The sequence below is a fragment of the Neofelis nebulosa genome, chromosome 5 (genome assembly GCF_028018385.1).
Source record: "Neofelis nebulosa isolate mNeoNeb1 chromosome 5, mNeoNeb1.pri, whole genome shotgun sequence".
NCBI lineage: Eukaryota > Metazoa > Chordata > Mammalia > Carnivora > Felidae > Neofelis > Neofelis nebulosa.
In genome coordinates, this window is record NC_080786.1 from 144587056 (window position 1) to 144601670 (window position 14615).

Consider the following 14615-nt stretch of genomic DNA (forward strand, 5'->3'; position numbering starts at 1 on the left):
TAGACCAGAAGAATCAAGAATTTCCCTGTTTTCACCACAAGGCTACTACCAGATAACAAAAAAACAGTATATAGTCTGTCACTGGGGAAGGGGCAAAGGCTTGGAGAGTCCCCATGTAGTGCATTCATGGACATTGTTCAGGAGAACAGGAACACCAAGAAAAACATTCTGGCCCAGTCAATGATAACAACCGCTCACAACAAAAGGGCTCTGATGTTTGTGGTTCACTGAGGGCAATGACAGCAATGACAGTGCACAAACCCCCAACCTCTGAACAGAGTGACTCATGCTTCCCTCCCCATCTTCACTCACACGTACAACAGCCTGCCCCAAAGAAGACGAATACCTTTCTTCAAGGATGCATACTATTTCCTTTAGTCTTCACTGATACTCTACACACAAAACTCGGCATCAATAAAATATTAGGACACAAAAAAGCAAGATAAAAATCAGACTCACTGACACTGGAACTCTTTGTCAAAACCTTATAATTGAGATGGTATAGAATCTAGAAGAAAGGGTGGACAAAATGCGTAAATGCTTAGACAACTTTAGAGTGGAGATGAGAGTCACAGGAAAATTCTAGAAACAAACTACCTAGTATCCAAGGTGAATAATTTCTTCAATGGGCTTTTCAGCTGACTGGAACTGCTAAGTGAGTAAGTGAATCTGAAGGGATTCAGAAATTAACCGAACGGAAACAGAGCGAGAAAAAATGAACACTAACACAACACCAAGACGGAACAAAGCATCTAAAAAGTGTGATCTAGTGTATGTATAACTGGAGTCCCAGAATGAGAAGACAGAAAGAATAGGATGAAAAGAATAACTGAAAACATGATGGACAAGCTTTTTCCTAAATTAAAGAAAGCCCACAAACCACAAATCTATGAATTTTAAAGAAACCTTAATAGGATAAATACTAGGGAAGTCAAACTTGAGTATATTATACTTAAACCAGGGACAAAGAGGAAATCTTACAGGCATCAGAGAAAAAAGAAACCTTACATACACAGAAACAAAACTGTACGTTTACTCAGACTTCTTTCTGGAAACTCTGTGTGTCAGTTTCCTAGGCTGACCTAAACAAATTACCACCAACAGGGTGGCTTAAAACAAAAGAAATTTATTCTCTTACGGTTCTGGAGGTTACAAGTCTGAAATGAAGGTGACAGCCGGCAGTGTTCTGTCTCTTGGACAGAAAAATGCTTCCTCTGGGGGCACCTGGGTGGCTCAGTCGGTTAAACGTCCGACTTCAGCTCAGGTCATGATCTCACGGTCCATGAGTTCAAGCCCTGCATCGGGCTCTGTGCTGACAGCTCGGATCCTGGAGCCTGCTTCAGATTCTGTGTCTCCCTCTCTCTCTGCCCTTCCCCTACTCACACTCTCCCTCTCTCTGTCTCTCAAAAATGAATAAATATTTTAAAAAATTAAAAAAAAATGCTTCTTCTGGCTCCTGGTGATTGCTGTAATGCTTGGCATTCCTTGGCTTATGGCTGTATCCCTTCCATTTCTGCAGCTGCCTTCCTGTGACCATCTTCCTCCTACATGCTTCTGTGTCTCCACACGTCCCTCTCCTTATAAAGACACCAGCCATTGGATCACAGCCCACCCTCATCCAGGATAATCTTGTCTTAACTTGATTGCATTTGCCATGGCCTGATTTTCAAAGGTAATTGGGGGTAACTGGGTTTAGGATTATTACATATTTGGGGGACATGATTCATCCCATCATAGATATCCAAGGAAATTTTAATTAAATGAGTTTGTAATAAATGTTTAGATGTTAGGAGAATTAATTCATTAATTCCTTAAATTTTGACTAATTGGTCATGTAAGTCTTCTGGGAAGATTTAATGGAATGTAGTTCAGCGTATAAAAACAAGCTGTTTGATACACTAGAAGATAAATTTTCATTACATCAAACAAAACTGCAGAATGAACAACCCAAACCTCTTAAACCTGAATCTTCACATGTGGGGCTTAGTATACATAATCTTGTACTCTTAATGTTCTCAGAGGATGTTGACCTGCACACAGGGTTAAGAACTAATGTGTTAGGCTGTGGGCCCATAAGAAGGCAAAGACCCAATTTAGTATGCCTGAAAACTGACCTTGTACTTCCTAGTTACTTGTGAATGAATCAATGAAAGAAGGAAAGACTTTTGGAAAAAAAAAATTCACCCACTTTCATTTCAAATACAAATAAATGAAACCAATCTTTCCCAACTTTTGTAATACTTATATTCTGAGTTTGTTTTGTTATTATTTCATTGACTCATATTCTGAACTCTAAGTTTCTAGTTCTGGTGACTATCCTATCTTTTCTAATGCTCTGTTTGAAAAGAAGTGTGTGTGTGTGTGTGTGTGTGTGTGTGTGTGTGTGTGAGACTATTAGTTGTACGTATTAAAGATGATCTGTAGAAACATAAAGAGTGTACTGGTGAACCAATCCCTGTTTCTAGGCTTATAAGCAGCTAGTGTGGTGTCTGAAAAATGACCATATTGAAGAGCTTTTATTTTCCAGGCCCTGTGGCTGTGTGATGTCATGGCCTAAGGTGAGGGTGTCTTCATTCTAATGCCTCCTTTTGTCCCAGAGGCAATGTTTGCGTTAGTTACCCCAACTGACATTGGAATAAATTCAGTGATGTTTTATTCATGAAAGTAGATCTTGTGAATATAGCTCCCAATACACCAGAGAGACAAAAATATCGCTACGATTGCACCTAAACTAATCTGTAGTTGTGTAACAAATTGACACATAAATTAAATTTCCACTGCTAATGGCTGCTTAACTCCATAATCATACTCTAGTTTGGAAATCTGCTCAAGTAATTAATTTAGCTCAGCTTTGTTCATCAAAGATCACTGGAAACATCAGGACTTCTATTTTTAAACAATATCCATCACACCCAAGGAAACTTTTAAGGTTAAACCAGTAACTCTTGGGGCCATCCATTCTTTTACATTTTATTAAGTTTTAATGAATTTCTAGATAGTTCTTTTTTTTTTCTGAAGACTCGATTTATCCCACTGTGGATGTGTCTCCACCACCTCACCTTTTTCTTTTCATTCTCTATTGAGAAGTCATCGTTGTGCTGAAAAACTTTCTGTTTTTCATATCTTTGATCTTTTGGGTGGTGGGGGAGTCCTCGCTGAGACAGTGGTTGGAAAAATCACCGTCTTTCATCTTTGGTTTCGTCTTCTGAAAAAAAGAATTGAGCTATTTTACCAGCTGTTGTGAGCTGTTCGAATGTCCTCTGGGGAGAAAAACCAGTTGCTTTCAAAGCTCTGAGGAGTATCCAAAATGCTCCCAGGCTCAAGAAAGTAAATAAAAGGCAAAGCAGAATTTCCAAGACTGCTCCAGGAGCCCAAGACAAAGTTTTAGTCACTGTGAGAATAACTGAGACACAAACCTGTGGAAAAATAGAGTAAAACTTTGGATTGCAAATGACTGGTTCTGTGAGTGTTTCACAAGACGAACAGACATTTCCAATAAATTTTAACTGGATAAAAGAGCGATGTCTTGGAATAAGAGGAGTACCTGATGCTGAACATCACATGACCACAACTTAGCCAATGGTTCTCTCTTTCTCTCTCTCTCTGCGGGATTGTGGGTGATTGTCTCCCATGATCAGATGCTCAGTCTCAGGCTGTGGTCTTTGGCAGAAATCAGTGATTTTTTTCAGAACGTTGGAAGGTGCCCACAACTGGCACTAGTGTGTTTTTTGTCACTTCAAAGCACCTATGGACAGTCTTTTGCTTTTCCAGACAAGAGTAAACCTAGGAATGCTTTGCTTCATTCTAGGTCAGGCTGCCTGCAGATAGAGACCCTTTCCTCTGCTCCCTTTTTGCCAGTTGCATTGAAATATAGTATATGACAAGAGTTTATTAATGCTGTACTGTAGCCAACATCCGTTAGTAATCGTGAAAGTCATCCCACACAATTACCCTCCTCTCTCTTGCCTCCCTCACACCAGCCACAAAGGCTTAGAAAGGGAACTGTAGGCTAATTTGTTTGTTTTTCTTCATATTTTGTGTTTTCTTTATTATTTTGCATTATATTATAGTATTGTAATCACTTTTATGTGAACTTTTTGGGTTGTGGAATGAATCATCCAAGTTTCCATTATTTCTTATGGGGAAATTCACTTTGACATACAAGTGCTTTGGATTACAAGCATGTCTCTGGAACAAATTACGCTTGTAAACTAAGGTTTTACTGTATAGGCAAAAATCAGGAAGACCGTCTGTTAATTTAGCCTAAGTGTAGGGATACCATTCATGGTCCTGATGAGGTACAAGACAAAAAGAAAATATGTGTGCTGTCTTTCCAGAATTCATGAGGTTGAACTTCAAAATAGGATTCCCCGATTCCTGCAATAGACTGTAATCAATGGACCCAATCTTGGAGCTGCTCTTTAATCTCTGTTTATAGGTTCTTATTTTTACAACAGGTTCCTATCTTGTCTTCCAAATTCTGCACTAGTCATTCCAAATCTATCCTGCATGCTCACATAAACAATTAAAAACTGAAACAAAGAAACAAAGTTTATGGAAGATATTGTTCTCATGATAACATTCTGTGGTACATAGGCCTCAAGATGGCTTCCAATGATCCCCTCCTTCCGGGAGTCACAAGCACGTGTAGTTTTTTCTTACACTGACTTGGGTTTGTTCTGTGTGATCAGTAGTACATAGCAGAAATGATGGTATTTCACCTGTCAGATTAGACTTTACAAGATTATTACTTTCCTCTTGGGTGTTATCTCTTGGTAGCTGTCTCACTTTCTGCCTCTGTCTCTCCTCTCTCCCTCAACTTCCTCTGGGGGAGACCAGCTACCATGTGGTGAAGACACTCTGGCGGCTCATAGAGAAGTCCATGTTTCAAGTTACTGAGCCCTCCCGACCACCACAGGAGTGAACCTGGAAACAAATCCTTTAATTCCAGTCAGGCTTTGATCTGAGAGTGCAACCCAGCTGATGGCTTGGCTGCAACCTGAAAGTTCCTGATCTAGAACCATCCAGCTAAGTCACTCTCAGATTCCTCACCCGCAGAAACTCTGTGATAACAAATATATACTGTTTTAAACTGCTGGGCTTGGAGTAATCTGTAATATGTAACTAATAGAGATTTCTTAACACAACGCAAAACAAAATACCTGTCTCATTACTTCCGATTCTCTCAACATTAAACTTATCTGCCTGCTTTCATGTCTTTACAGATTATGCTCTTTTTAATCTGCTTTATTATTCACTGCATGGGAGTGCTATATACTTGCCAGGCCAGAAAACTTCCCCTCCAACTGCTACAGCGTATATCCTCCTTAATTGCATATATATCCCTCCTTCTGACACCTTTTCTCCTCATTTCCTCTTACTACTTACATGGTGTCTACCTTTTAGAACCAACCTCCTTCTTGAATTCTTCCAGAATAAACCCGATCACTCAAATCACCTTCTTGTCAGACTCTATCATACGCTTAAGACCATGTTTTCTATTGCTTTTCAAAAATTGCTTATAGTTGGGGCACCTGGGTGGCGCAGTCGGTTAAGCGTCCGACTTCAGCCAGGTCACGATCTCGCGGTCCGTGAGTTCGAGCCCCGCGTCAGGCTCTGGGCTGGCTCGGAGCCTGGAGCCTGTTTCCGATTCTGTGTCTCCCTCTCTCTCTGCCCCTCCCCCGTTCATGCTCTGTCTCTCTCTGTCCCAAAAATAAATAAAAAACGTTGAAAAAAAAATTAAAAACAAAATTGCTTATAGTATGTTGCACAACACTTGTTGGCTGACTGAGAGTAAAAAAAGACTAATTCTTTGTTTTATTAGCATGGAAATACATCGGGAATACTTAAAACTTCTAAGAAAGGCCCTGAACTTTATTTTATACACAAGTTTAACTGTCTTTATCATAAAATGTTTTGACTAGAATTTACAAGAAATAATTACAGGTCTGCGTATCAGAGGATGAGATCCTTCAATCTAGAAATGATCTCATGCGCCACTGTATTTCCTCAGTCTAACACAGTGCCCGGCATGAAACATTAATAACTTTATCAAAATGGAATGATTTGATCTCTACTGCCTTTTCTCTTCCTACCTGCTCATCAGGGAAGATGATAATAATTTGTGAAGTTCCTGAAAAAGGAAAGGAAAGGAAACAAATGAGGAGTGCATTTAATCTATAAATTGGGTAATCGGTAACTATGGGGTGAAGGGTAAAATCCACTCTATATTCATATACTTGTCATTGATCTTTAAGGGCTGATTGATGCCACATATGCCCGCTGAAGTTGTAGACAGTATCCACGTGCTTCCCACATGACAAATAAGGGATACGAGGTGTAAATTTGCACGTGCAATTCACTAACATCCAAACCAACACTTATGGGAGCTGAACTAAGAGCTCTCTCTTCCAGTGCACCACTGCCTTCTTACACGCTTGCTTCCACTGCAAATATGATTGGTGACATCCTTTCAGTTGCCTCTAAAATCTTTGCCATGATTTCCAAGCTTTCACGTATGGATTCAGACCTACGTCACAGTGAACCTGGACGTCAGATTTAATTACATGCCTCACAAATAGGATTGGCAGACGTAACAAACAAAAATGGGGGAGACCCAGTTACCTTTGAATTTCATATGAATGACAAATGGTTTGTCGTGAGTGTAAATGTGTCTCACACAACATATGGAATATACTTATCCTAAGATATCTTATGTGTTGTCTGTCTGAAATATGATCGCAACTGAGCATGCTGTACGTCATCTGGCAACCCTCCTAACGTTCATGTCCTTCTCCTTTGTCTTTCACAATTATCTCCGCTTCTACATCGAAATCTTACCTACCACTTAGTGCCAAGTGCCAATGCCTCCTACGCTTTGCAGAGTTTATGGTTGTCCGGGAATCAGCAAAAGCTCTCCTATCTCTCTACTTTCACGGAATTTGTGTATTTGGCGAACTTAGAAATAGCAAAATATAATCTTCCTCTGAATATAAACCCATAAACACAGTGCACATTAGGGGAATTTGATTGACTGTGAAATATCACCTAAACAATTGATTATAAGTCCAGATGATGAATGTTTTTATAATATTATAATAAAGCAAGCCTTAGCGTCTCAGTGAACTATCTGATTAGCTGGCAAAGTGCACTGTGCTATAGCAGTTTTTACCCTTAGCTATTGGTCACCAGTAGTTACTTTTTTCTCCAACTTTTTTTTATCATATATACTAATTAAGCATTGTAAACATTCTCTCTCTCTCTCAAAATAAACTTATTTTTTAAATTTAAATGCATTTAAGAGATAGATGATTGATAGATAGATAGATAGATAGATAGATAATTAGATGTATTTCAGGTTCTTGATTCACTTTAATGGAGCCAATACTGGAAATTATAGGTGACATGTGAATAATATGGTTTATGGTTTATTAATATGATTTATATGGTTTAAAAGGAGCTCCAATCACCACACCCATATGAAAAAAAAAAAAAAAAGAAAAGAAGGAAAAAAAAAGATCTGGCCAGATACTAAAGGATGGAAGAATGAATGCCTCTTTCCAGATTGGGGATTAAAAATAAAATGAAATTGGGGCGCCTGGGTGGCTCAGTCGGTTAAGCGGCCAACTTTGGCTCAGGTCATGATCTTGCAGTCCGTGAGTTCGAGCCCTGCGTCGGGCTCTGTGCTGACAGCTCAGAGCCTGGAACCTGTTTCAGGTTCTGTGTCTCCCTCTCTCTGACCCTCCCCCTTTCATGTTCTGTCTCTCCCTGTCTCAAAAATAAATAAAACGTTAAAAAAGTTAAAAAAAAAAGAAATTATTACAGTAAATATATATTCCTATATGCTACTGTTTTAACTCAATGGCTTAAATCAGTGACTAACTACTAGTTCTTTTCACACCAAAAATGTACAAAAGTTAAAATATTTATTGGCATATTAAATCTATTCAATAATATTAACATATCTAAAGAACAAAAAGATAGGAACAAAAGATTCTCATTCACATAGTTACTTTGAAATAAGGAAGACAGAAATATTGAACTCAGTAAGGGGGCGTTTCCCCGTGTTCAGGGCAGAAGAAATCTTAACTTATGCACTTTGAGTATTGCCACTGGCAAGCTTATCATTCTACTGAAGACTCTTCAGCTCTTAAACTTTTTCATGATGTCTTAGCTGAGGACTTGTGGTCGATGTATTTAATTTATTTTCCTCTTATTATACTTTTAAAAATCCCAGGCTTTTATTTTGACTTTTATTTGACTTGCTACCTAACCTATTTATCAGGATAGGCTGTGGCTAAACCGAGGATGGAGATTTCGTTTCACTGTTTCCTGAGACTTCTCTCAACTCTGATTTTCTAATCTCTATCCTAGTGCGTGCGTGTGTGAGTGCGTGTGTGTGTGTGAGTGCTCGTGTGTTACTGCATGTTGGTTTCCCCGGTTCTTATACTGTCAAAAGGAAACCAAATCCTGCAACTTGTCAACCTATGTTAAGTACTTCTGTTTCCCAACAAACTTAGCAGTTTCTCTCAATAACACAAACACAATCATGGCAAACTTCCACAGGGTGGTTGCATTTATAGTGGTGATCATAGAACCTTCCAATGGATAATTACCCACGTGCACAGTTTATCTCTCCTACTGCCTTTTAAAGTGCTCCCTGGCAGAGATGAACGTCTTCTGCATCGTTGTTGTGCCCCATGAGCCCAGTGGAGTATCCGGAACATAATAAGTTGCATATTGAATGTGTTTGAGCTAAACTGAACTGATAAATTTCTTGGTGTTCAGCATCTAGTACTTAAGGCAGGAGATGTCCTGTACTTAAGCATGAAAGAATAGTTACAGCTTAACTACTGAAAGAAAACTTTAAGGAAAAGACATTTCTCTTTGGCATGCTGGAAAGGGCCTTCTTCTTCTCTCCCTGACATGCTATCCTGTTAAAATGAAACATCTTTCCCTTTGGGCCCATGGACCAGCAAGACAGCATACTTAATTGTAAGACAGTGATGACTGCCCTTGAACCTTCTTGGCCCTGAAGGTTTCTCTTTTCTCTGCAGGAAAGCATGTGAGATTCTAAGATAGAAGAGAAAGCAAAAGGCAAGAGGTAGAAGGACTTTAGGGTCTGTCTTTTATCTGCCAATCAGGAATTTTTCTTCTTATTAGGGAAATAACTTGTTGGCCAGGATGTATTTACTTAAACTTGGTATAAAAATATAGTTGTCATTAAGGCACAAGCAGGGGCATACATTAGCATTAGAACGTATATACATTCAAAGAGCTTTGCATGGTGTATCAGTTAATTCAGATGCAAAACTTCCCTCTGTTTTCCACTCTTCTGTTCTGTCATCTGCTGGTCTGAGGCAGGCCACAATGAGAAAATTACCCTAACCTTTACACCAGTTTCCTTTGGGAACAGTATTTCAGATGGCTTCCCTTAAGTTCAAGGGCTTAAATCTGCTTTTATATCTTCTCCCACAGTTAATGGAATGTCCTCTTCAGGCTCATCTCTTTTTTCTACTCTCGTTTTATATATTTCAACCTTCATTTTCATTCTTGCTTCTCAATGTTAAAGCATATCCCTTTCTAGCAGTAGTGAATTGTTTTTGTTTCTTTTTGGTTCAACTATCGATTTAATATATTTTAAATATTCCTTCCCACTGCTTCAATTTTCTCTATAGCCACACGGAGCATCTCGACTTATCTCTGTTTTGGGTTTTGTTTTGTTTTGTTTTAACTACTTTTATGTCTTTTTGTCTCAATACCTTCTATTTATTTTTTTTTTTTATTTTATTTTTTTTTCCCAACGTTTTTTATTTATTTTTGGGACAGAGAGAGACAGAGCATGAACGGGGGAGGGGCAGAGAGAGAGGGAGACACAGAATCGGAAACAGGCTCCAGGCTCCGAGCCATCAGCCCAAAGCCCGACGCGGGGCTCAAACTCACGGACCGCGAGATCGTGACCTGGCTGAAGTCGGACGCTTAACCGACTGCGCCACCCAGGCGCCCCAATACCTTCTATTTAAATTACAGGTGAAATGTGAATGGCTCTCTTGTCCATATGCTATGTTACTAAAAGTCAATCTTGATTTTAGCTACCCTCAGTTCTCTGAAGGGGAAGCTGGGTCTACAGAAAAGGCTTAGAAACTGACCAAGAACCAGAGTATTAGAGACCTCCTTAGAGATCTCAGGAGAGCCCTGCCTCTTGTAGAGATAAACTTGATCAAACTATTTCCAATTTGCGTGGCACTCCTCTCTATACCCAGGGTCTAATGAGAGACCATCTATGCTCAGGCCACATGCACATTCCATGGCCATACAGGGGTACAAGGGGGAAGCTGTCCTCAGAAGCAATGGCTTAAGTTTTTGTCCAGGCAAGGCCTCGACATTTAGAGACCCGCCCAGAGTATATACACAGTGTGGGAGAGCTAATACCCACCACTCCGCTCGTGATTCCTCTCAGTTCTGCAGGCTTTTTTATTACTATGCTATATAACTTTTCTGTGCTAACAGGCTAATGAATGCCTTGAGCTACACATCCAATGGCTGCACTTAGGGTGAATCCCGCTAAGAGAAATAACTTACGTTGTGAAGGGCACATTCTTCTCCAGGACTCCCACAGCCGTTTCAATGGGACCACGTGCCAACGCATATGATTGACCTCGAGGGAGTCGAAGCCATGGAGAAGGGGCCTGAGGAGCAAGAAAATTGGGACGAGTTGCCTGCTGTCTGATAAAAATCGGGGGAAATAAATTAGCCAGAATTTTCACCTTGTATACCTTATTTTTTAACCGACTGGAAAGTTTCCTTTTCTTCTATTTTGTGCAGTTTGTTTTTCATAACAGCTCTCTGATCTCAGTGACCTCCCTCTCTCCGCGGTCGATTTTGTGCAAAGCCTGCTCTGGTTCCCGCAGGAGCTTTGCAGTCGTGGCATTTGCAGTAGGCGGTGACGGCATTACTAAAAATTTCCGTCTGCGCCAGAAAATAAGACGTATGCATTGACATTTCCAATCTGAGCACAATAGCTCTTCATTAATCCTGAGTCATAAATGCCACTTCTGGATTTTACTGTCTTTGATTTTTCCTGATTCATTCATTTCAATAATTCTCTGCGGAACCATCTTACCTATTTGGGGGCAGGCCGCTGCTGGTATCTTTCCCCAGACCCCTTTTATGATCATATATTATTTAATTTACCTGCACAAACATGGGCTATTATACAGTGGGTCTGCTTTAGTGCTGTAGGCATGTGTTTTAAGGTATAAGATTTTATGTTTGAATACATTTATTAGTGATGTTTGAATACAAAGACAGTGAGTCGAGCCTGAAATGTAAATATTCCTGGGAAATGCTAATATATTTTGATTTACTAATGCTCATGATCAAATAAGTAGCCATTTATTCAAACAGACGGTTAGATGTAAGTATTGAAATAAAAAGATGTATGATATGAATTGACGACTTTAGCTTCCTTATCTGAACATTAATAAGCCATCTTGTTTGAAATCGATGACCATCATTTCTAGGTGCAGAGGGCAGACGATGGGAATTTTTGAACTACTGACATGTGGACGTTTGAGATTCTGGAGGAAATTTTTCTGTTTCTAAATCTTTCTGTCCTTATTCTCTCTGGGATTCAAAGTCTGTGAGATTCTGACTCTTCTGTCAAGTAGTATCGACAGCAAAATCACTCTCTGATGATTTGTTAGAGGCCGGATTCATGAGCCCTACTCAGAACGTACTGAAATATAATATCTGGGTCTTAGTTGCTCCATTAAAAAGAAATCTCAGGTGAATCTTATGTTCACGAAAGTTATCAGACTTTGCAACTATTTGTAAATAGTTCTCCTTTCCCCATAGCTGACCCCATTTAATCTCCAAATTCAGATACTTTCTTCTTCTTGTCTGTAGAACACATTCTGAAAGTAACCTTAAACACAATCAACACCCGATAGGGAAAGAAGAGACTCATCAAACAACAGTGCTGGACAACCCAGACATACATATGCAAAAGAATGACACTGGACCCTGATCTTACACTACTCACAAAAATTAACTTGAAATGGACTAAAGGTATAGCTGTGAGACCTGAAACCATAAATTTGCTTAAAGAAATGATAGAGAACCAGCTCCTTGACATTGGTCTTGACAAGGAGTTATTTTTGATATGACATCAAAAGCACAGGCAACAAATGCAAAAATAAACAAATGGGACTACATCAAACTAAAAACCTTCTGCACAACAAAGGAAGCAATTAATAAAATGAAAAGTCAACCTATGGAATGGGAGAAAATATTTGCAAACCACACATCTGATAAAAATTAATATCCAAAATATATTAAAAAATGCATATAACTCAATAGCAAAGAAATAATGATAAAATTTAAAAATAGGTGAAATATTTGAATAGACATTTTTCCAAAGAAGACATACAACTGGCCAGTAGGTACATGGAAAGGTCCTCAACATAGCTAATTATAAAGGAAATGCAAATCAAAACCACAATGAGAGATTACCTTTACAAAAAAGATAAGAGATACTAACTGTTGGCCAGGATGTGAGGAAAGAGTACCCTCGTGCCTTGTTGGTGAGAATGTTAATTGGTGTGGCCATCATAGAAAATAGTATGGATGTTTCTCAAAAATTAGAAATAGAGTTACCATATGATCTAGCAACCTACTTCTGAGTATATATATCCAAAAGAAATAAAATAAGTAACTTGAAGAGATATCTGTACTCCCATGTTCCTTGCAACATTATTCACAATAGCTAAGACATAGAAACAACCTAAATGCCCATCAATTGATTTATGGACAAAGATAATGTGGTACCAATATACAATGGAACATTACAGCCACAATAAAGAATCCTGCTATTTGCAAAAACATGGAAGAACCTAGAGGATATTATGCTAAATGAAATAAGCCAGACAGAAAAGACAAGTACTGTATGGTATCATTTACATAATGAAATTTAAAAAAATAAAATAAAAACTGATTTCATAGGACCAGAGTATAAAGGTGACTGCCAGGGTCTGATGAGTGGGGAAAATGAGATTTAGATTAAAGGGTACAAACTTCCAGTTATAAGATAAGTGAGTTCTCAGGATCTAATGTATACCTTAAGGACTATAGTTACTAATATGGCATCATGTACTTGAAACTTGCTGAGAGTTGTTCTAAGGCTAAGTGCTCTCACAAAATAATGAAAAGAAAGAGCGTTAACTCTATGGGATGATGATGTGTTCATGAACTCGATCGTGGTGATTGTTCCACAGTGTATACATATATCGCATTATCATGTTGCACACACTAAATGTATACAAATTTGTCAATTATTCTTCAATAAAATAAAAGAGAGAGAGAGAGAGAGATGTGAAATAGGAACAACAACAACAACAACAACAAAAACCAGTCAATACATCAATAGTCTAGGATTCATCATCAAGTCAAGGCAAGAAGTCATTGCCTTTTTGTCCTATAGCCCGCCTAGCCTAGCAGCTTTGCTCCTGGAAGGCTGGGACTGGAAACCATTCAGTTCCCAGGACTGCATTCTGGCTTGAGACCTGGTCATAGGTACCTTTCTATTTTTCTTTCTCTACCCATATTCAGGCTACTGACATGAGGTCCTTCAAGTCACGGCCAAAGTGCCATATATTTTAAGAAGCCCGCTTCTGGCTCTCAGACTAAGCTCCTCCTCTGGGTGCCTATCCGTCATGCCACTAAGTGAGCGTGGTCCATCATTACATGGTTCTGCCAGCTGGTATCTAAGGGCCGGCTCTCTCATTAGACAGTGGGGGACTCTAGGGCAGGGGGCTTGTAGAAATTCTTGCAATCCCAGGACTTAAGGATTAACTCGACATGGAGTAAGCACATCATAAGTACTTGTCGCATGGAAAAGAATTGAGGCGAGCACAGATTGTGTGCCAGAGACGGGTTTTGATACAAAAATCTGATTCTTGCTATTTTGCCGTTAAATTCTAACCTTAGTTTTTGAGCTGGTATATCATATTGAAGAGAAAAAAGTCACCCTGGAACCTTCTGTCTTCTGACTAATGTGTACTTTAATGTGTACTTTAATACAGCAAAGAATTGAGAGCTCCCACTTTCTTTGGACTTAATGAGAGTGCACGATTTAAAATAAACTAATCAGTGTTGAAGGCTAGTTTTCAATTCAAGTGAAAGCAAATGTGGCTTTTTAAAAATCTTCATCAAGTGTCTGGCATAACAATAATAATTTTCTTTGCCACTGATTAAATCAGAGAGCGCTGACATCTTTTGTCAGTGAGTGAGTCTCAGGTGGGCAGGGGAAGTTTGGTAAGAGTAATGTGCCGATGACTTTGCAAACAAGTATTCATTTGGATTTTCTTGAACTCTTGTCAGCTCACGTAAGTTTATTACCTTCGAAATTCTGGACTTGACTTTAACCTAAAAATGTTCTATGTAAATCACACAAGGAAACCTGAAGTCAGTGCTACGTATTTTGAATCTTTGAAATATATCTGTTCTTATCCATGTGTCATCAAAATAAAATCTTGCAAGATGGCATAAGTAAACTTAACCAACGAAAACATTTCACTTGAAAAATTACACTAATTATTTCTGCTTTTCGTTTTTTA